We start from the raw sequence: 21785 nt of genomic DNA on the forward strand, positions 1-21785 counted from the left end.
GAGAAGGCCATCCTAAATTGGCAGAACATCACCTGGATGTTCCCTAAATCAGTGCAATCATCTTGAGCAAGGATGCAATGGCCAAAATGGTACAGTCTCCACATTCAACACACCTAGCACAAAACATGGCACGTAGTAGGTATTTTAAAAGTATTTTTGACTTGACCAACTTCCATAGGAGGGAAACAAGAGATAAATATAGAAAGAGAAAATCACATCCAGGAATGAGGGTTTATTAATCATTCCTTAAAAAGAATCTGGTTTACTGAAGGAAATGTGCAAAATCTATTCCGAGAAAATGTAACGAAACTTTTGGGAGAAGAGCTAGCAGTAATAGCAACTAGTGTTGGCACTGTGGTGTGAAATAAGCCTAGAATTCCAAGAGACAAAATGAGAAGGGAGAGCATTCTAGGCATGAGGGATGCCTCATGCAAATACTTTAAGGTAAGAAATAGACAGTTCTACATTTGTTGTTGTTGTTGGGGTTTTCTTGACTGAGATACTGGAGTGGTTGGCCATTCCCTTCTCCAGCTCATTTTACAGATGAGGAAACTGAGACCAACAGAGTCAAATGATCCTCCCAGGGTCACACAGCTTTTTAGTGTCTGGATTGAAACTCAGATCTTCCTGACTCCAGGCTCAGCACTCGTTCCACCTGGCTACCTAGCTGCCCTAGAAAAGAATATCTAGACAATCTAGAATGACTGGTTTGAGCCAGAATGCAGAAGGTTTTGAATGTCAGAGGAGAGTGTGCTTTGTCCTGGAGAGACTAGGGAGCCACTGACGTTTCTTTAGCAACCAGGGATTGCTAATGATGATTCTAAAAGGGGAGTTGATGAAAGAATAATGTGAGGAGTGGCCTGTGGGAATCGAAAGAGAAATGGAGCATCAAGTTGGAGAAACAGTGAGCAATGCAGTTTGGTTGGACCACAAGAAGGAAAATGATGGAGCCACATCATAGAAAGCATTAGAAATGCCAGGCTGGATGGAGCCTTGCTTATTTTTTTAACCTTTACCTTCCATCTTAGAATTAATAATGTGTGTTTATTCAAAGCATGAGAGTGGCAAGGGCTTGGTGATAGGTCAAGTGACTTGCCCAGGGACACATAGCTAGGAAGTGTCTGAGGCCATATTTGATCTCAGGACCTCCTATCACTATACTTGGCTCTCTATCTATCCACTATCTGCCCCCAACTTACATACTTTTTATCCTGTAAGAAAGACTTGGAGCTCCTCAGTTTGTATTTTATTATTAGAGGCAATCAGGAGCCAGTGAAAGTTCTTGAGCAGTGAAGGGGTATGGCCAGATCTGAGGCTTAAGAAAATCATTTTGGCAGTCATGTGGAGCATCAGTTGGAACAGGAGGAAACTGGATGCAGAAAGATCAGCTAGGAGACTATTATCATAGATGCAGTGGTATGCTGGTAAATATTTAACAGCTGGTTCTCCTAGGAAGGGGGAAATGTATAGAAAAACACTTTCAAATTCAATCTGCAATAGTAATATTTTCTCTCATCATTTTCCTAGGGCTAGATCAGGGGTCAGCAAATTTTACATTTTAAAATATAAAAATCAAATGAATCATGGACTGGATTTGACCCAGGCACTAGGCCTGGGGTCAGGAAAACCTACATTCAAATCCAGCCTCAGACATTTACTAGCTGTGCATGCTGGCTGCCTCAGTTTCCTCATCTGTAAAATGAGCCGGAGAAGGCACTTCTAGTATCTTTGCCAAGAAAACCCCATCAACAACAGCAAATACTGATCTCTTCTACCTCTCTCCTTTTGTTTATTCTATTGCCCATTCTTGAAATGGACTTCTACTCCATATCTCCATCTATTAAAATCTAGCTCTCCTTTTCAGGCTCAGCTCTGGTGCCTTTGCTCCACAAAGTCTTCTCTGGTCCATGTCTCCCTCTTCCAGTGGCTGAAAGTGATCTCTTTCTTCTCAGATTTCTCACGTTCTTGGATTTCTCTAAACTTATCTCCCTCTGCTTTGTATCTGTTTGTCCTTCCCCCAGTTAGACTGAAAGCTTCCTGAGAGCAGGATCACTGTCTTCTGCATCTCTCCATCCCACGGACTCATCCCAGTCCTTAGTAAGTGTTTGTCGAATTGATTTGCAATCCCTGAAAGCCAGAGGCATATTCTTTTGGCTGTCCTTCTTGGTGGGAATCGTCCTTTAAGGGTGGGTATGATTTTTGGAAAGAGCCCAAAGTCATTTCCCTGATCACTTCTGGCCTCCCCCTAAATCCCCATAAAACACTTTGGTGCCTCTCCAAGTTACTGATCATGCACATCAGTCTGATTCGCCCCCGCTGTTCCCATTTTATGACATTCCAAAGGACTGCAGCTTTAGAGCTCTAAGCAACTGATTCACAGCAAGATTAGGAGCATAATCTGAGGGCTGAAAGGGATCTTAGAGAGAAATCTGCCCCTTCGTTTTATAGATTGGAGAACTGGAGAACAGAGAGATTCAGTGACTTGCCCAAAGTCACATAGCTCATAAGTGATAGAGAGAGGATTTGAATTTAGATCCTCTGACTCCAAAGTACTTTTCCCAGCATACTACTCTGTCTCTTCAATCCCCTCTCTTGCCTCCATGTTTTCACAGGCATGTTCCCATGATAGGAATATTCTCTTCCACTTCTTCATGTCTATAGCTCCCTTCAAAGACCAGTTCACTTGTTTCTCCCTACAAGATGTTTGGTGATTTCCTTCATTTTTTTTTTGTTTATTTACTGCAAACCCTTACTTTCTGTCTTAGAATCAATATTGATTCCAAGGCAAAAGAGCAGAAAGGGCTAAGCAATGGGAGTTAAGTGACTTGCCCAGGGTCACAGAGCTGGGAAGTGTCTGAGGTCACATTCGAACTCAGAATCTCCCACCTCTATGGCTGGTTCTCTTTCAACTGAGTCACCTAGTTGCCCCTGATTTCCCTCACTGTTCTTGGCCCTCACCAAACATACCATATTCCCTTTGTATGCATTTGTATTATTTATCTATGCATATGTTGCTTCTCTCCAGGAGAATGTAAGCTCTTTGAGGAAATTAACTGCTTTATTTGCAATGCTCTTCCCTCTCAGACAATACAACATGCAAACATGCTGCGAACAGGGTAAATTAATGAGACATCAGCATTATCTTTCCCAGCGTCCAGCACATTGCTTTGCACATAGTAGGCTCTTAGACAATACTCAAAGTATTTGGGAATGGCATAGTGTGTTTTGTTGGGTCACTTATTTTGGAGATATCTAGTAACTTGGGTATTTGAATTTGGTAGGATCTTTGGGGGAAAAAAACAAGATGGAAAGAATCAGCTTGGCTTCTTCAGTTATTCAATAAATATTTAGCTAGTGTAAAGGATGTAGAGTGTTCAGGGAAGATGGATACCTCTTGTGTGAGGGCTTGCTGAGCCCTTTTCAAGGCCACTTTCCTCCTTTGGTGTCTACCTGCCCCCCAACACTCATTTGTGACTCCAAGAAGCTGTAGCTGCACCTCAGCCACACCTCAGTAAAGCCATCTCAACTGGCAGGTCAGACTAAGTGGAGTGTAACTGACAGGCCTTAAGCCCATTGGTGAGTTAGGGGGTTTGTACCCCAGTCATGTGAAGCCTTCCCCCAGGGGAAACTGTGGATGAAAAGTTTCTTCCAATGGCCATGAAGGTAGCTAAAGAAGGTTTTGTTAGACATCAAAGATGCCAAAGCCATTCACCGCATCCCAAGCCATCACCAGTTGGTCTTGATTTGGTCTTGTCATTGGACTTCAGTGACTCTGAAGAAGAGAGTGAGTGAGGCTGATGACTTTGGGCAACTCTGCCTCACTTAAATCAAATGTATGCCCGAATCAGGAGATATCACCAATGATGTCATTTTGGTCCTCTTCGAGTACCAAGGACAACAACCAGTCTATGCCGCCATATGTAAGACTCTGAACTACCTTCTGGGGAGGATCCAAAAATGTGGTGCAGGCTTCTGCCTATGTGAGGGTTCTAGCCCAGAATGGGGATTAGTTGGTTGCACAAGTATGATGTAGGGTGGTATAAGTGTGTAAGAAGTACAGCTAAGTCTTCCAGAAGGAAAGAGAGATCATTTCTGGCTGTGGATCTGAGGGAAGGCAACTGACTTGAGCCTTGCAAGATAGCCTTCAATAGGTGGAAATGGAGAGAAATACTCTAAGCAGAAGGAATATTAAGGGAGGGATGCTGGACCAGAAGGGGAGAAATGTAATGTAAGGAAGATAAAAAAGGGGGCACCAGAAAATGGGATGTGGAATGCAGGGCGTATGTTTCAAAGGATCCAAGATTTCATCATTATGCTCCACCACTGGAGCAAGTGGCGATCCATCCACATATTCTCATAGCAGTGCCTCTTGTCTGGGTTGTTCTCCAAAGGAGAATCCGCCACAAGTATTTCCTTTGGGTCTTTGCATTGAAGATGACACTGTTGCTAATATGGTCCTTGGTCCATCTAGCTCTGATCTTTCCTTCTCATTCTAGAATCCATCCATTGCCTTTTCCAGTAGCATATTTACTAGTTAACATCTGCTTCACTGTTGTGTATGTCATATTGGACTATTGAATTGTAATTATGACTGACATTTCCCACCACGGAGCATCACCAGCTTAAAAGAAGAGTTTTTGTTTAAGAAAAAATAGCAGGCAATTACATAGAACCTGAAGGTTTGTAAAGCACTTTATATGTTAGCTCATTTGATTTTATAACAATCCTGAGAGGCAAGAACTATTATTATCCTCATTTTATGGAAAAGGAAGCAGAGGCAGGCAAGGGTAAGTGACTTACCCAGCATCACATAGATCCTAAGTGTCTGAGGCTAAATTTGAATTCAGGTCTCTCTGGCTCTAGACCTAGTGCTCTACCCACTTCACTGTACTACCTAGCTGCCTAGCACCTGGCACAATGCTTGGAATATAGGAGAAACTTAATAAATATAAATTGTTTGACATTATTTTCCATATTCAGTCTTGAATGCCATGTGAAGGCATAACTAAGTCATAGATTTACTCTGTAGAAAAGCACCTCTTGGGGCACCTAGGTGGCTCAGAGGGTAGAGAGCCAGGCCTGGAGTTAGGAGGATCTGGGTTCAAATGTGGCTGCTGTTATGTCCTAGCTGTGTGACCCTGACAAATCCCTTAGCTACTTAGACTTTACCACTCTTCTGTCTTGAGATTGATAATATCAATTTAAAGATAGAATATCAGGGTTTGTTGTGTTTTTTGAAAGTAAGAAAAGCATCCCTTACCTTCCTAACAAAAAAGAATGATTTAAACATAGGCTTATAACAATAATGATCAATACATAATATCAATATATATTGATCAACAATGAACAATAACATAATAAATATTTAGCATTTATCTAACACGTTAATGATCTTCACAACAACTCTGGGTGCAATTATTATCCCCATTTTACAGTTGTCAAAACTGAGGCAGACACAGTTGAAGTGATTTCCCCAGCTACAAATGATCTGAGGTAGGATTTGAACTTGGTTCTTCTGGGTTCTAGGTCCAGCACTCTTTCCATGGAGCCACTCAGCCCTTTTATGACTTCTTTGCCATATAGTGAGTTTTCTATCACAGGATGCAGAGAGGTTCTTTGTCCATTTCTTTTCTTTTCTTTTTTCTTTTTTTTTAAACCCTTACCTTCCGTCTTGGAGTCAATACTGTGTATTGGTGCCAAGGCAGAAGAGTGGTAAGGGTAGGCAATGGGGGTCAAGTGACTTGCCCAGGGTCACACAGCTGGGAAGTGTCTGAGACCAGATTCGAACCTAGGACCTCCCATCTCTAGGACTGGCTCTCAATCCACTGAGCTACCCAGCTGCCCCCTGTCCATTTCTTAAGGATGGGGAAATCATTGCATTGGGTCAAATGAGTCCTCGACCTCTTAGGCAGTTCAGTGAAATCTATGGAACCCAGAATATGTTTAAATAAATTAAATAAAATCTAGAGGATTAGAAAGAAAATGAATTGGGTGAAAATAAAGGTATATTATTATTATTATTATTATTATTATTATTGCATCTGGGTTCGTGTACCCATCCTGAAATATACACATCTTAGTAGGGCTTCAAAAGACTTCAAACCAAACTAAGACTTTGCTATTTTGATAACCAACATCACCATCTTGGGACCTCTTGGGACCCCAGACTGTGAATCCCTGATACAGAGGGATTCTCTGGTACCTTCAGTTGCAGAGAAGAAGCAGCTCCTCTGGGAGAAGGAGACTCCTTATCCGGGACTTTCTTTTCTCAATCAAATCTCAGATCTGGCCTCCAGCCCTGGGAAATAAGAAAACAAGCATTTATTAAGTGCCTACTGTGTTCCAGCCATTGTGCTAAGTGCCTTACAAACATTACCTCATTTGACTCTCACAGCGATCCAATGAGGTAGGTGTCATCATTGTCCCCCTTTTACAATTGAGGAGTCTGAGGCAGGAAGAGCTTAAGTGACTCACAAAGTGCCTGAGGTCAAATTTCAGCTCGGGTCTTCCTGACTCTAGGACAAGGGCTCTAGCCATGGCTACACCCCACCTATCACCCTGGGAATAATGGAGAGCCTCCAGTCACAGATATTGGAATATAATGATAATGGACATTCCCATAACTCTCAAGTTGGCCATGTGCTGTTTATAGCATAATCTTACTCAGGCTTCCCAACAAACCCAGGGAGGTAGGTATGGCAGGTCTTGCTCTCCCTGGTTCATAGAGGAGGAAACTCAGATTCCAACCAAGGGGTTCCATGACTCACGAAGGATCAGTCACATAGCAGCATCAGGGCAGGGATTCAGAGCAAGGTCTATGATGACTGTGGAGCCATGGCTCTACCCATTTAGCCATTCTGCCCTCTTCATGCTATGAATCCTACAAAGAGAAAACCCTGGAAACCTCATCACCCATGCTTTTGAATCAGTTTACAAGAGGGTAGTGTTCCCTGGTCTCCCCACACCCATTTAACTTAGCCTCTAGGGCTGAATGAGCAGGATGTAGACCCAGCCCTCCCTTCCTCCATCTGCCTTGTAGTAAGGAGCAGAGCAGGGATCTGAACTGGTTCAGCTTGTGCTTCAGGACAGGACCAATGTGGACATGAGATGAGAAGGTAGAGTAGAAAGGGAGGCAGTGTGCTGGAGCAGAAATAATCCTGAATTGGGAGTCAGAAGACATGTATTCAAATCCTGCCTCAGCTCCTCACTACTTAAATGCCCTTGGGCAATGAACACCCCTTTCTGTGCTTCTGTTTCCTCATGAGAAGATTGAACTGAGTGATGTTCAGGTTGCTTCCATCTCTAAATTCCATAAATTTGAGAGGATGATTCTGCTCCATGGAGAGATGGACTTCCCCAATGTGAAACCTGGATTGCTTTGTGGAGTAGAGAATGAGTCCTCATAAGTGGAGGGAAGAGGATCATGGCTCAGGATATTACAGGGACCATCGGGAGTGGTGTTGGACTTTTCTACTTCTCAGTTTGAGTCTGATTTAAAAGGACACTGCCTGAATCTCTCTGGGCCTCAGTTTCCTTATATGTAAAAGGAGGGAGGGATCAGCTGGGTGACTTGTAAAGTCCCTTTCATTTCTAAGTCTAAGAATTTCAGGATCCTACGATTTCATGGAGGTGGGATGACATTGTGAGAGGGTCCACCAAACGTGGACCTAAAGCATGTGAGATCAAATCTGCTTCAGAAACTTCCTAGCTGTGTGACCTTGGATAAATCACAGAATCTCCCTGGACCCTGGTTTCCTTGTTTATAAAATGAGGGGGTTGTGTAGACTACACAGGCTCTGAGGTCCTTTTCAGCTCTGAATTCAGAATCCTAAGAAATAATTGCATGAAGGTCCAACTTCCCCTCTCTCGGTCTCAATTTCCTCCTTTGGAATTTGTCATTTGGATCAAATGGCCTCAAGAGAGGCTCTCTTCCATCTCTATAAATAGGAATCTCTGATTGCCACCCACTCTCCAAGAAGCAGGGAGTAGAGCTCCCCCACTTTGGGTGACTGGCTTGGAGCATAAATGGTTAAAAGAGAAACCCGACCCCAAATTCCCCAGCAAAGATGCTGCCAGCGATGGGCTGGCGCCCCCCTGGGAGGGGGGCAGCAGGAGGAGGCTTCAGCAGCTGGCTTCTGACCCTTCTGTTGATGCTGAGAAGGGAAAGGCTTGGGGGCTGCTTCCCCTCGGAATGAGCATTTTGGACACCAGCGGAGAGAGTGCTTTAAACACAGAGCGATGCCATCGCACTGGAGAGGGATCGGCTTGCTTTGCTGGGTTGGTGAAGGGGGAAACATAGTCATTAATGCAGAAAAGTGTAAGATAATAAGCTGGGGGAGAGGACTGGAGAGAGACACCGGGAGAGAGAGAGAGACACAGAAGAGAGAGTCCAAATGGAGGCGCCTGCTAGCATACTGATCAGCGAAGGGACTTGGGGGTTACTGTCGAAAAAAGCTTCTTCCAACTCTCATCTTACTCCATCGCTGCTCTCAAACAAGGGGCGGGAGGGAGAGGGCAGGATGCTGCAACACACCAAGAGGGAGAGCCAGGACAAGTCTGGAAATCCCCAGCTGCAGGCCCCACCAGTGGGCTGGTCACCCCTCTCAGTGCCCCAAGGTTCTAAAGCTCGAGATCTGTAGAAGACAAAGGCTGGTGGGCTCGCCGAGGCATCCCCTGGCTGGCTACTTTCAGGAGATTTGTCAGGAAAGAACACAAAGCCATGAAGAAGGAGGGAAAGTCTCCCCTCCCCTCCAGTCCATGAAGAAGTGGGCAGAATGGAAGGGATCACTGGAGGCTCCTAGAGATGGAAGGACGTAGCAGCCCCAACAAAGACAGTGTTCTGGCACCAGCAGAATCCATCCACCAAGAGGCATTTTTTAAGCACCTACTATGCGCCAGGTATCGGGTCTGGATGGGGGTATTGAGGAATAGGTGGGGTGATGGAACACGTTGTGGTACATGAATGGAATGGAATCCAATTGTGCTGTAAGAAGCCAAGAATTGGGGGAATTCAAGAAAACATAGTTCATATGACCTAGCACCGAGAATTAGCAAGAACCAAGAGAACATCATGTACCATTAATGATTGAAAAAAAGTGATGGAGAACAATTTGTAAAAAAATAAACCCTGAATATGCTGCAATTTCTAAAAACCCACCTTGTATCTTAGAATTGGTTTGAAGTGTCAGTTCCAAAGCAAGTGAGAAGGCAGAGTCAGGCGAAGAGTGGAGTGTGACTTGCTCAGGGTCACACAGCTAGAAAGCATCTGAGGCCAGATTTGAACACAGGTCCTCTTGACTCCAGGGCTGGCCCTCTGTGTTACCCAGCTCCCAAACATGATGTAATTCAAATGACCAATTTTGGTGCTGAGAGAGCAATGATGAAATACACCTTCTTCCCTTCCCTGGAAAGGTGGAAGAGCATGGCTATGGAATACTAAATCTGCTATCAAATATATGCTAGTTACTTTGATTTTTCTTTGTTGCAAGGGATAGCTCCAGAACCGATTATAACATAAAGACAAGAGAGAACAATATTTTTTTTAAACCTATACTAAGAATCGGTTCCAAAGCAGATCGATAAGGGCTAGGCAATTGGGGTTAAGTGACTTGTCCAGGGTCACACTTCTAGAAAGTGTCTGAGGCCAGATTTGAACCCAGGACTTCCCATATCTAGGCCTGACTCTCCATCCACTGAGCTACCCAGCTGCCCCTATCAATACCTTAAAAAAGATTGTCTTGCCCTGGGACCTCCATTTTATAGTCAGTGAAATAAGGACCAGACAGAAGTCAGAGCTAGAGGGACCACAGAGCTGGTCTAGCCAGTGCTATCATTTTCCAGAGGAGGGAACTGCTCTCCAGAGATGGGTTAGTTGAGGATCTCATGGGTACATGGATCTAGAACCCAAGGCTCCCAGCTCCCAAATACCATATGACCTGTCTAGATGAATGTCCCTCAGCCTTGATGGGAAGGTTGTCACTCTGAATAGTTTTCTCATCTTGGGAGAAAAAAAGCAGTCCAGCATCCCACCATCCCAGCTGGACACTTTTAATTCTGGACACCACATTCATTTAGGAAATGGCAACTGCACCAACCTAAAATGAATAGTGACATGTTGGCAAGCCAGCAGCAAGGCCCAGGTGGTTGGCATTCACGTGATGGCAGAGGGCCATGAGCCTGCCCCATCAGGATGAGGAAGCCTGAGTTTTCTCCTCAGACCACTCACAGGCTTGATACGGAGCTCAGTTTGCTAAACTGTAAAATGGGTAGAGTAACCCTGGTCTGCATTTGTAGTGTGTAGGTGAGTGGATATTTGGGGAGCTGGACATTTGGGGTAGGAAAGGATGTTATAAACCTTCAGAAAAGATTCAGCAAGTGGAGAAATTGTGCACTCGCTTTCTGGTCTCTCCTTTGGGAGCTTTTCCTTGGTGCCCATGGATTTAGAGTGAGAAGGAATTTAAAGATTAGCTAATTCATCCCTCTCCATTTACAAATGAGGAAACTGAGACTAAGGGAGGTCAAGCGACTTGACCAACATCATAAGGTGTTGCTCAGTGGTGTCTGTCTCTTCATGACTCCACTTGGGGTTTTCTGGGCAAAGATATTAGACTAGTTTGCCATTTCCTTCTCTAGATTACTTTACAGATGAAGGATTGAGGCAAACATGGTGAAGTGACTTGCCTAGAGTCACCCAGATAGTAAGTGGCTGAGACTGGATTTGAACTCGGGAAGATGAGTCTCGCTGACTCCAAGTCTGGTGTTCTGCATGCGATGGCACCACCTAACTGCCCCTATTATAAGGGAGTGAGCATCAGGTGGGATTAGAACCAGGTCCTCCAACTCCAGAATGAGTGAGTGCTCTTACTATGAGCAGGAAGGGAAGAAGGAAAGGAATAAGCATTTATATGGCACCTCCTCTATACCAGGCATATGCTAACTAAGTCCTTTGCAAATAGTATCCCCTTAATCCTCGCAACAACCCTGTGAGGTTGGTGCTGCTATTATCCTCATTTTTTAGTTGAAGAAATTGAGGCAGACAGAGGTGAAATGAGTTACTCAGGGTCACATAACTAGTAAATGCAGAGCCATCCAAGGTCATAAGTCTGGTTAATAGGAGAGCGAGGGAATAGCGCATCCTGTGTCGCCATATTCCTGATTCTCCGCTCTGTGTCCCCAAGTCCCTTTTCCCTACGTCCATCCAGGGCTGGAGACAGTGTGAAATCTCCCTGCTTTGTGCTCTGTCTTCTCATTGTAGTCCCAGAGGAGATGTGAGTGAATTAATTAGGAGAAGAATGGGCTTGGAGCTTTGTGGATCCTGAAAATGAGCATTTTCTCCATCCTCAGGAACCCAGCCAGATACCCGAAGTGCTGTGCCTGTCCTGAGGGTGCAGCTCAGATGGAGCCACCAAGACAACCGTCTTTGCCTGAGGTGGCCAAGAGAACTGTAGCATCTTGGAATGTCAGAGGTGGAAGACTGCAAAGCAGAGCTTCCCTTTGCTCTCTTGAAAATGTTTGAGGACCCCGTCCTGCCCAGAGCTCTTGTCACTGTGGATTTTATCTACAAGCATCTACTATATTAGAAAGTAAAACTCCTCAGTATTACTAGAAAAATAGTTTTGACCTTACAGACCCTCTGAAAGAGTATCATGGCCCCCCAGTAGTCCCAAGAGCCAGCTTTGAGAGCTGTCTTCAGTCTAGAATATCAGAGCTGAAAGGGCTTTAGAATAGAGAATGTCAGAGCTAGGAGAAAGCTTAGAGTATCAGAGGTCTAGTGGGGCTGAGATCACAGAATATTGGAACAAGAAAGGCCTTTATTCCTTCCCTCCTAGATGATTTGGAGACTTTCTTACCCTGAATTCCTGCCTCCAATCTTTCCTCCACTCCCATCCAACTTATCGTTTACTCCACAAGTCATCTTAACATTCCCCTCTAATTACAGTGATACTCTACTGAGAAATCCTTGGTGGATTGTCTTATATTTTTTACTACCAGCCCTACCCCATGTAGTCTTAGATCCAGTGATCCTGGCCTCCTGGCTGCTCCTTTTTACATCAACATGTCAATCTCTCCTGGAGATGCTTCTATGTGAACTATAATATATCCGTGATATAAATTCAGAATCACATTTTGAAAAGTTAAGTATATTAACCCCTCAAAGGAGACTGTTTAGAGTTGCTAAGATACAAACTTCATGATTCAAGCTGAGCCCTGAGTTAGATTACAAATAATTTCATTAGTTACTGGAAAATGGATTCCATTATCCACCTTTATGTATGGGAACACACATATGCTTTTGGAAACAAAGAGCCTATGATTTGGAAACTCTACTATTAAAGGTTTTAATCTATTTTTTGAATGAACCTGTTTCATCAAACACACCCCCTTTCTCCTGTTATAGCAAGTTACCTGCTACCCCTCCCTTTTTCTGCTGCAGTAAATGGATTCTTAGAAAGCACTAAAAAATCTATCATGAGTAGGATTATACTAAATGTAAACACACTCTAAGATAGGAGTGGATAGTTTTTCACCACTACAGTGACATGTACATAAATAAAGCTTCTATGCAGCAAAATTAGTAAGAACCTTATACTTATTTGAGGTAAATATGTAAACATGCAAGCAAACTGTTTCCAGATTATGATAATGATTACAATTAGAGTATTATTGATTATGGGCGAAATTTTTGTCCTTTAAGAAGTAAATAACCACATCTATTATACCTTACCTTTATTGATATCTGATGCTCAGTCTGTGTATGTATATTTCTAAACATGATCTTTCCCCTTACATTTCTGAGATTTTAATTGACCTACAATTAAAAGTCACAAGTATAATTTAGCCATTCGCTGGGGATATATAAGCAAAATTTTTAAGTTAAAAGTTAGGAACTTTAGGACGTGTCCTTACCATGATTCCCACCCCAACAATAAGCTGCATGACACACCCCAGCAGGAAGGTGACGAAGAGATTACAGATACAGAGAGACTGTGTTAAGAGGACAGCTCAGGATACTCTACCAACTTGAGGACAAGTTAAGACACTTGCAGCCCAAGCATCAGCAAGGATTTTTACCTCCTGATTGTAACTGCTGCCTTCAACTTTACACCAATGACTGACTTTCTTGGTGGTCCTACAGATGTGTATGTTATACCCCATGACTTTTAGAATTTCTTGTTCAGGATATATTTTAGCCAATTGTCTTAACCCCTCCACCTCTGCTACCTACTGTATTTGTTGTTGAACAACCACCTTTTATTATGCTTCCTGTCAATATGACTACTGACTGGTATGATGATCTAGACATTTATTCCCTACAATTAATCCCCCATAGTTTAAGCCATTCTACGTATTCCATTGCATCCTCTATTTTGGGTACCCTATGTTAAGTCCAAATTGAATTAAAGTCACTCCAATTAAAAAACAGAAAAGGGAGAGATGCCAGGAGCCATCAAAAACCATGCTGTTTGACACGGTCACACATGGAAACTGGGGACTATAAAGCAGCCCCCAGGAAGGATGGAAACATCCACTGAAACCCCCACCAAGTGACTTTCCTTATTAACATCCCCTTATTATTGGAATTGTTATGATTATTATTCTTACTTAGCCCCAGGAAAAATAGAGGAGAACAACATGTTTGCAGTGTTAATACTGATGTCCCACTCTGTCCCCCCAGAATATTACCAAGAGATCCCACTTACAAAATTAAACCTAAGGATTCTTATATGCCCACTTAGATAGGATCCTCTTTTCTAGGCATAAAAACTTCTGGCAAATCTATGTCATATTGATTCTACCCTCTGACTCTGCACTTAGCAACAGTGTTTATGTTGACCATCTCCTTAGGCTTTGTGCCTGTTGTTAGGTTCTATGAAAACATGTATGTTGAGAATGAAATCGTGTGCCAAATAAATGTGTGATCATGAGGGTATAAAATAAAGCTAAGCCTCAGCGAAGGTGGAGAACTTTCTCTGTGAAACCCTGTGCTGCAGGTTGAATATGAAAGCTGTCTCCCATTCATCATTATTTTGCCTAAGTCATCACATCCAGTCAGGAGGAACCCTTGGTTTCACAGTTCATGGGTTGACTTGTGAAACCTTGCCTATAGAATAAATACAAATGTCGGGTCCTACTAATTTACTGCTGGTGGAGTTTTCAACTGATCCAACTATTCTGGATAGCAATTTGGAATTATGATCTAATGACACCACTACTAGGTCTGTATCCCAAAGAGATTAAAAAAATGAGAAAGGACCTGCTCGTAGAAAAGTATTTTAGCTGCTCTTTTTGTGGTGGCAAAGAACTGGAAACTAAAGGGATGTCCTTTAATTGGGGAATGGCTGAACAATTGTGGTATATGATGGCGAATGAATACTACTCTGCTATAAAGAATGGTGACCAGGATGGTTTCAGAAAGAACTAGAAAGGTCGACATGAACTGATGCCGCATGAAATAAGCAGAACCAGTAGAACATTGTACACAGTAATAGCAGTGATCTAGGACAATTCTGAAGGACTTATGAAAAAGAATGCTATCCTCCTTCAGAGAAAGAACTGCTTGAGTAGGAATGCAGATGAAAGCATGTGATTTTTCACTTGTTTATTTGGATATATTCAGGGGGTCGGTTTTATAAAATTATTCACTTACAAAAATGAATAATATGCAAATATGTTGTGTGATAATACATATATAACCCAGACTGAATTGCTTGCCAGCTCTGGGAGGGGGGAAGGGAAGAAGGGAGGGAGATAATTTGGATCACATAACTTTGAAAAACTTATGTGGAACTTTGTTATTACATGTTATTGGTAAAAAAATAAAGTAACCTGAAAAAAAACCCACAAGTTTCTACTTCTGTCATTCATGGCCTTCCACAATTCTATCACTCAAGGCTTCCCAAGATTTGTTCCCTTCCTAGATTAGGCTTGGATCAACACCTCACACCCTACACCAAGATAAACTGAGAATGGGTGAATAACCTGAATATAAATATAAAGAAGGAAACTATAAGTAAATTATGTGAACACCGAATAGTATACATGTCAGACCTTTGGGAAGGGAATAATTTTAAAACCAAGCAAGACTTAGAAAGAGTCACAAAATGTAAAATAAATAATTTTGACTGCATCAAATTTAAAAGCTTTTGTACAAACAAAACCAATGTAACCAAAATCAGAAGGGAAATAACGAACTGGGAAACAATCTTCATAACAAAAACCTCTGACAAAGGTCTAATTACTCAAATTTACAAAGAGCTAAATCAATTGTACAAAAAAATCAAGCCATTCCCCAATTGATAAATGGGCAAGGGACATGGATAGGCAGTTTTCAGCCAAAGAAATCAATACCATTAATAAGCACATGAAGAAGTGTTCTAAATCTCTTATAATCAGAGAGATGCAAATCAAAACAGCTCTGAGGTATCACCTCACACCTAGCAGATTGGCTAACATGACAGCTATGGAAAGTAATGAATGCTGGAGGGAATGTGGCAAAGTGGGGACACTAATTCATTGCTGGTGGAGTTGTGAATTGATCCAACCATTCTGGAGGGCAATTTGGAACTATTCCCAAAGGGTGCTAAAAGACATGTCTGCCCTTTGATCCAGCCATAGCACTGCTGGGTTTGTACCCCAAAGAGATAATAAGGAAAAAGACTTGTACAAGAATATTCATAGCTGTGCTCTTTATGGTGGCCAAAAACTGGAAAACGAGGGGATGCCCATCAATCGGGGAATGGCTGAACAAATTGTGGCACATGTTGGTGATGGAATACTATTGTGCTCAAAGGAATAATAAAGTGAAGGAATTCCATGGAGACTGGAATGACCTCCAGGAAGTGATGCAGAGCGAGAGGAGCAGAACTAAGAGAACATTGCGCACAGAGACTAATACACTGTGGTATAATCGAATGTAATGGACTTCTCCATTAGGGACAATGCAGTGATCCTGAACAACCTGGAGGAATCTATGAGAAAAAAAAAACACTATCCACATTCAGAGGAAAAACTGGGAGTAAAATCACCAAAGAAAAAACAATTGCTTGATTACATGGGTCAAGGGGGATACAATTGGGGATGGAGACTCTAAAGATCACCCTAGTGCAAACACCAACAACATGAAAATGGGTTCTCATCAAGGACACATGTAATACCCAGTGAAATTGTGCATCTGCTATGGGAGGGGAGGGGACGGGGAAGGGAAGGGAGGAATAGAAAATGATTTTTTGTAACCAGAGAATAATGTTCGAAAATGACCAAATTAAAAAAATAAATTAAAAAAATAGATTTGGTCCCCTCCTGAATGCCCTTCAATTGGAGAATGGCTGAACAAATTGTGGTATATGTTGGTGATGGAATAGTATTGTGCTCAAAGGAATAATGAACTGGAGGGATTCCATGGGAACTGAAAAGACCTCCAGGAATGGATGCAGAGTGAAAGGAGCAGAACCAGGAGAACATTGTACACAGAGGCTGATACACTGTGGCATAATCAAATGTAATAGAATTTTCAACTTGCAGCAATGCAATGATCCAAGACATTTCTGAGGGACTTGGGGAAAAGAACACTATCCACATCCAGAGAAAAAACTGTGGGAGTAGAAACACAGAAGAAAAACAACTACTTGATCACATGGGTTGATGTGATTGGGGATGTAGACTCTAAATGATCATGCTAGTGCAAATATGAATAATATGGATATAGGTCTTGATCAATGACACATGTAAAATCCAGTGGAATTGCATGTTGGCTACAGGAGGGGGAGGGTTGGGAGGAGGAGAGCGAAAGAGCATAAATCATGTAACCATGGAAAAATTATCTTAATTAATCAATTAAATAAAACTTTAAAAAATTTTAAACATTTAAAAATTAAAAAAAAATTTGGTCCCCTCCTAATTACTTAGGCTTGTTGTCTATTGCTACCCTTCATATACTTCACATATACATGTTAGGTGTCCAAGTCCACCCCCACTCCCCGTTCTGGTTCTACTTTCATATCTCTGAGTCTCCTCACTCTATCACCCATGGCTGGCATAAGCACTCTTGACTACTTGCCATCTCTTGAGATTTTGAAGACCAGGTAAATTCTGGTGCCACCTCTTCTATTAAGTCTTCCCCATCTCCCTCCATCTTCTTCTCATCCCCACCTTCACCTCCCCAAGGAAACAACAAGCTCTCAAATTTCTTAGAGTGTTGATCAAAGACTCAAGGAGACCTGAATTCAAATCCAGCCATGGATACTTACTAGCTTTGTGGCCTTGGGCAAATTACTTAACCCTAGGTCTCAGTTACTTCATCTTTAAGATAGAAACAAAACTTCCCAGAGTTGTTGTGAGAATCAGATGAGATGTTTATAAAACACTCTGCAAACCTTAAAGCCCCATACAAATGTTAGCTATTATTATTACTATCTCACTGATGATTATTTTATATTTCCTTTATATCAGAGTGATAAACTAGTCATTTGGTCAACAAGCACTTTTTCCATTTCATTAACTCCTTCCTTTTTTTCCATTTCATGTAGAAATGATTTTTTAACAATTTCTTTCTGATGTTTTGCAGTCTAAATTGTCTCTCTCCCTCCCTTCTCCCCTTTCTAGGTGGCAAAGAATCTGATATAGGTTATTCCAGTGTTGTCACGCAATAAATACACATTTCCCTGTTCCTTATACTGAAAAAAAAAAGACATATCACACATATAAGAAAAAACTCATGAAGAAAATAAGGCAAGAAATAGCATAGTTCCAACTGAGTTCTTATATTCATTCATGTTCCTTCTGTGGCTGTGGGTAGCACTTTTCATCATGAATCCCTTGAGTCATCTTGAGTCCTCACATTGCTGATAATAGTTTAGTCCCACACAGCTGATCATTAAACAGTATTTCTGTTACTGTATACACTGTTATTCTGGTTCTGTTCATTAACTTTGCATCAGTTCATAGAAGTCTTTCCAAGTTTTTCTGAAATCATCCCATTTGTCATTTCTTATGTCAAAATAGTATTCCATTGCAATGGACATATCACTTGTTCAGCCATTCCCTGATGGATGGACATCCCTTCTCTTTTCCAGATTTTTCCACCACAAAACGAGCTGCTTTAAATAGTATTGCACACATAGGTCTTTTCCTCTTCTCTATGATCTCATTGGGATATAAAGCTAGTAGTGGTATTGCTGAGTCAAAGGGTATGCACAGCTTTATAATCTTTGGGGCATAGCTCCAAATGGCCCCCCAGATTGGTTGAATCAGTTCATGCCTCCACCAACAGGGTATTTGTGTCCCAATTTTCCCACATTTCCAGCATTTATTATTTTCCTTTTTTTCACAAGCATTTATCAATCACTTAATGTGTGCCTGGCACAGTTCTAAGCAATGGAGCAACAAAGAGACATAAGAGGCATTCCCTGCCCTCAAGGAGCTCGGTTTAAAGGGGGTAGAAAATATGAAAACTAACATGTACAAACGAGCTATAGACAGGATCAACTAGAAATAATCCACAAAGGGGCACTCAAATTATTGGGGGAGGGGTTCAGGAAAGGTTTCCATAGAGGATAGAATTTTATCTGGGGCTTGAAAGAAACCAGGGATGCCAGATAGAGGAGTTGAGGAGGGAGAAGGATGCAAAAGCAAAGGAAAATGTTCTCTGCCTTCAAGAAACTTACCTCCTATCAGAGAAGAGTATACATGCTTATAAATAAAGAAATAAAACTGTGGTGGCTGAAGGAAAGAACAAATCTTTACACACACCCTCCTACCCCCATACACACATACACACACACACACACACACACACACACACACACACACACATATACCCTTGCATTTGGGAAGAAGACCTGAAATCTTCCCAAAGGGCAGCCATGAAAAGTTGAGAGCCCTGGAGAGTAGTCAGCTTGACATGAAATCAGACCATGAAATGTGGTAGATGATGACTGATCCCCAGCTAGCAAATCCTGAGGATTTTTCTATGTCCCATTAAAATTATGGCCCAAATTCTGTAATCTCATAAGATTGGGGAAAGATTAGAAGATTTGATGGAAAAATCACAATGTTTCATACCTTAGGATTTTATTGTGTTAACCAGAGAATCCTCTGCCTTTCACAAATAAAATATCACTGGTGGATAGATGGAGATATAATGACAGCTGGTGAATTTAGAAGGCTGATGCTTGAGCTGAGCTTTGGTGAAAACTAGGGATTGTGAGATTATAACTATTTGCATATGTAGCCCAGATAAACTCTGGGAACACTCATCCCAACTCCTACCCTGATGAGTTGAGTCCCCAAAGAAGGCTGTATGTCCCCCTTATGATTCTCATGGGGGACTGGGGTGATTATTCTGATGTATCCTCCCCAATGTCAATCACTAGTAATTAACTAGTTTCATTTAACCAATTAACATCAATTAATGTTTATAAGAGAATATTCTCTGAGAAGTATTGCAATAGCAGAAATTCAAACATTTCGCCACAAAATCTGGGGGCACACTCCCCCCTAAACCACATCGTTCTCTGGGGAGAGTGGACTTAACATTAAGCTTAAGCATTTTCTACAAAGACATCATCTACCAAGCTCATTTCCAAATGCACCATGACCAGCAGATAAGTTACTGTCATGTTTTCTTTCTGGTCTGGGTCAAGCAGGTTTCTCTTCTGGGTCTTATCTGCCCTTGACTGGACTTCAGATCCCAAACCTCTTGGGGCATTCTATTCCTGCCTTTCAAAGTAGTTCCTGTCTTCTAAAACAAGAAGGAACAAATGGAAAGAGGCTGAGAGCAGAGCCCTATTTTCATGGACCACATGTTGACCGTGGATCTTCTCTCACTCCATCACAGCCAAACAAGAAGAAGCAAAGGGTCACCTTTGCCTAGTCAGCATCTTTTCAATGCACCCCAATCCTGGCTCAGCAGCTACTCAACAGTTCTTCATGCCTTCATTGCATGGTTAGAGGATCTGAGCCAATTACAAAATGGCTATGTGTGCTCCAAAGCCCAAGCCAGGATTGCGTCAACCATCCATCCATGCTGTCCCTTGCTCATGAGGAATGGATATGGACAGTCTCCTATCATACATATGTAGGGAGATTAAGGGTTTTTGTTGTTGTTGTCATTTGTTTTGCTGGTCAGATTGTATCACCAAAGCAGTTAACAGATATGGATGATAAAAGTTAAGAATTTAGACTAGGTAGGTATATTAGAGCATTGGCCTTGGTTCCTTAGCTTACCTTTTTTCCTGGCTCAGATTCATTTCCACCTAAGCCAGAGAGAATCTTGGGAGCATCTAAGAGTACCTGAACCCTAAATTAAATAGTTATCAGTAAAAGAAGGCTTTGAGCTCTGCCCAGTCATAGCAGTGAGATAACAAGATGTGCTCTTTTTTACCTTCTGTTTTAGAATCAAAACTTTATATTGGTTCCAAGACAGAAGAGTAGTAAGGACAAGGCAATAGGGGTTAAGTGACTTGCCCAGGGTCACACAGCTAGGAAGTGCCTGAGGTCAGATTTGAACTCAGACCCTCCCATCTCTAAGCCTGGCTTTCTTCATTTTTATTTTTAAAATATTTTTCCATGTTTACATATTTCATTTTCTTTCCCTCCCTACTTCCCTCCCCCCTCCTGGATCCAATAAACACTTCCACTGGGTTATACAAATGTCATCACTTATACCTATTTCCATATTATTCATTTTTGCAACAGAGCAATATTTTAAAATGAAACCCGCCAATCATATATCTATATAAACAAATGATGAGTCATTTGTTTTTCTTCTGTGTTTCTACTCTCTCAGTTCTTTCTCTTGATGTAGATAGCATTCTTTCTCATAAGTCTCTTGGGATTGTCTTGTAGTAGTAAAGTCTATTACATTGGATTGTTCCACAATGTTTCACTTCCTGTGTATAATGTTCTCTTGGTTCTGCTCATTTCGCTCTGCATCAGTTCCCAGAGGTTCTTCCAGTTCATATAGAAATCACAATAGTATTCCATCACCATCAGATACCACAGTGTGTTCAGTCATCCTCCAATCAAGGGACACCCCCTCATTTTCCAATTTTTTGACACCACAAAGAGCACAGCTATGATTATTTTTCTACAAACATTTTTGTTATTATCTCTTTAGGGTACAAACCTAGGAGTGGTATTGCTAGATCAAAGGATATGCATTCCTTAAAAGCCCTTTGGTCATAGTTCCAAATTGCCTTCTAGAATGTTTGGACCAATTCACAACTTTGCCAACAATGCATCAGTGTCCCAATTTTGCCACATCCCCTCCAACATTTATTATTTTCCTTTACGGTCATATTGGCCAATCTGCTAGGTATATAAGCCTGGCTTTCAATACACTGAGCTACCTAACTGCTCTACAAGATGGTCTCTTAATCTGGAAGTAAAAAGGTTGACTTTAATTAGCTGGGCATTTTTGCTATGGCTGAAGTGCTGCTATCAGCTTGAGCTTATCTAGGAGAGGCTCCCATACCCTATAGGAGGGATCTTGGAACATAGAATATTCAAGGTGGAAGGGATCTAGAATATAGAATGTCAGAGATGGAGAGGGCCTTGGAATATTAAATGATAGAGTCTGAAAGACCCTTAGAACTCTGAATGCTAGAGTCAGTGAGAGAGCTAAGAATATTGAATGCCAGAGAAGGCAGAGAACTTAGAACCCTGTATTTGTAAAGGAGGAGAATGAGGGTAGTCCCTAATCAAAAAACAACCATGCTCCTAAGTGAACTAAAGTTTAATGATCTTCCCTCTCCATCTGGTGGAGGCATGCTCCCATCACTGGACCT

This window comes from Monodelphis domestica, chromosome 1 (genome assembly GCF_027887165.1).
Source record: "Monodelphis domestica isolate mMonDom1 chromosome 1, mMonDom1.pri, whole genome shotgun sequence".
Lineage (NCBI taxonomy): Eukaryota > Metazoa > Chordata > Mammalia > Didelphimorphia > Didelphidae > Monodelphis > Monodelphis domestica.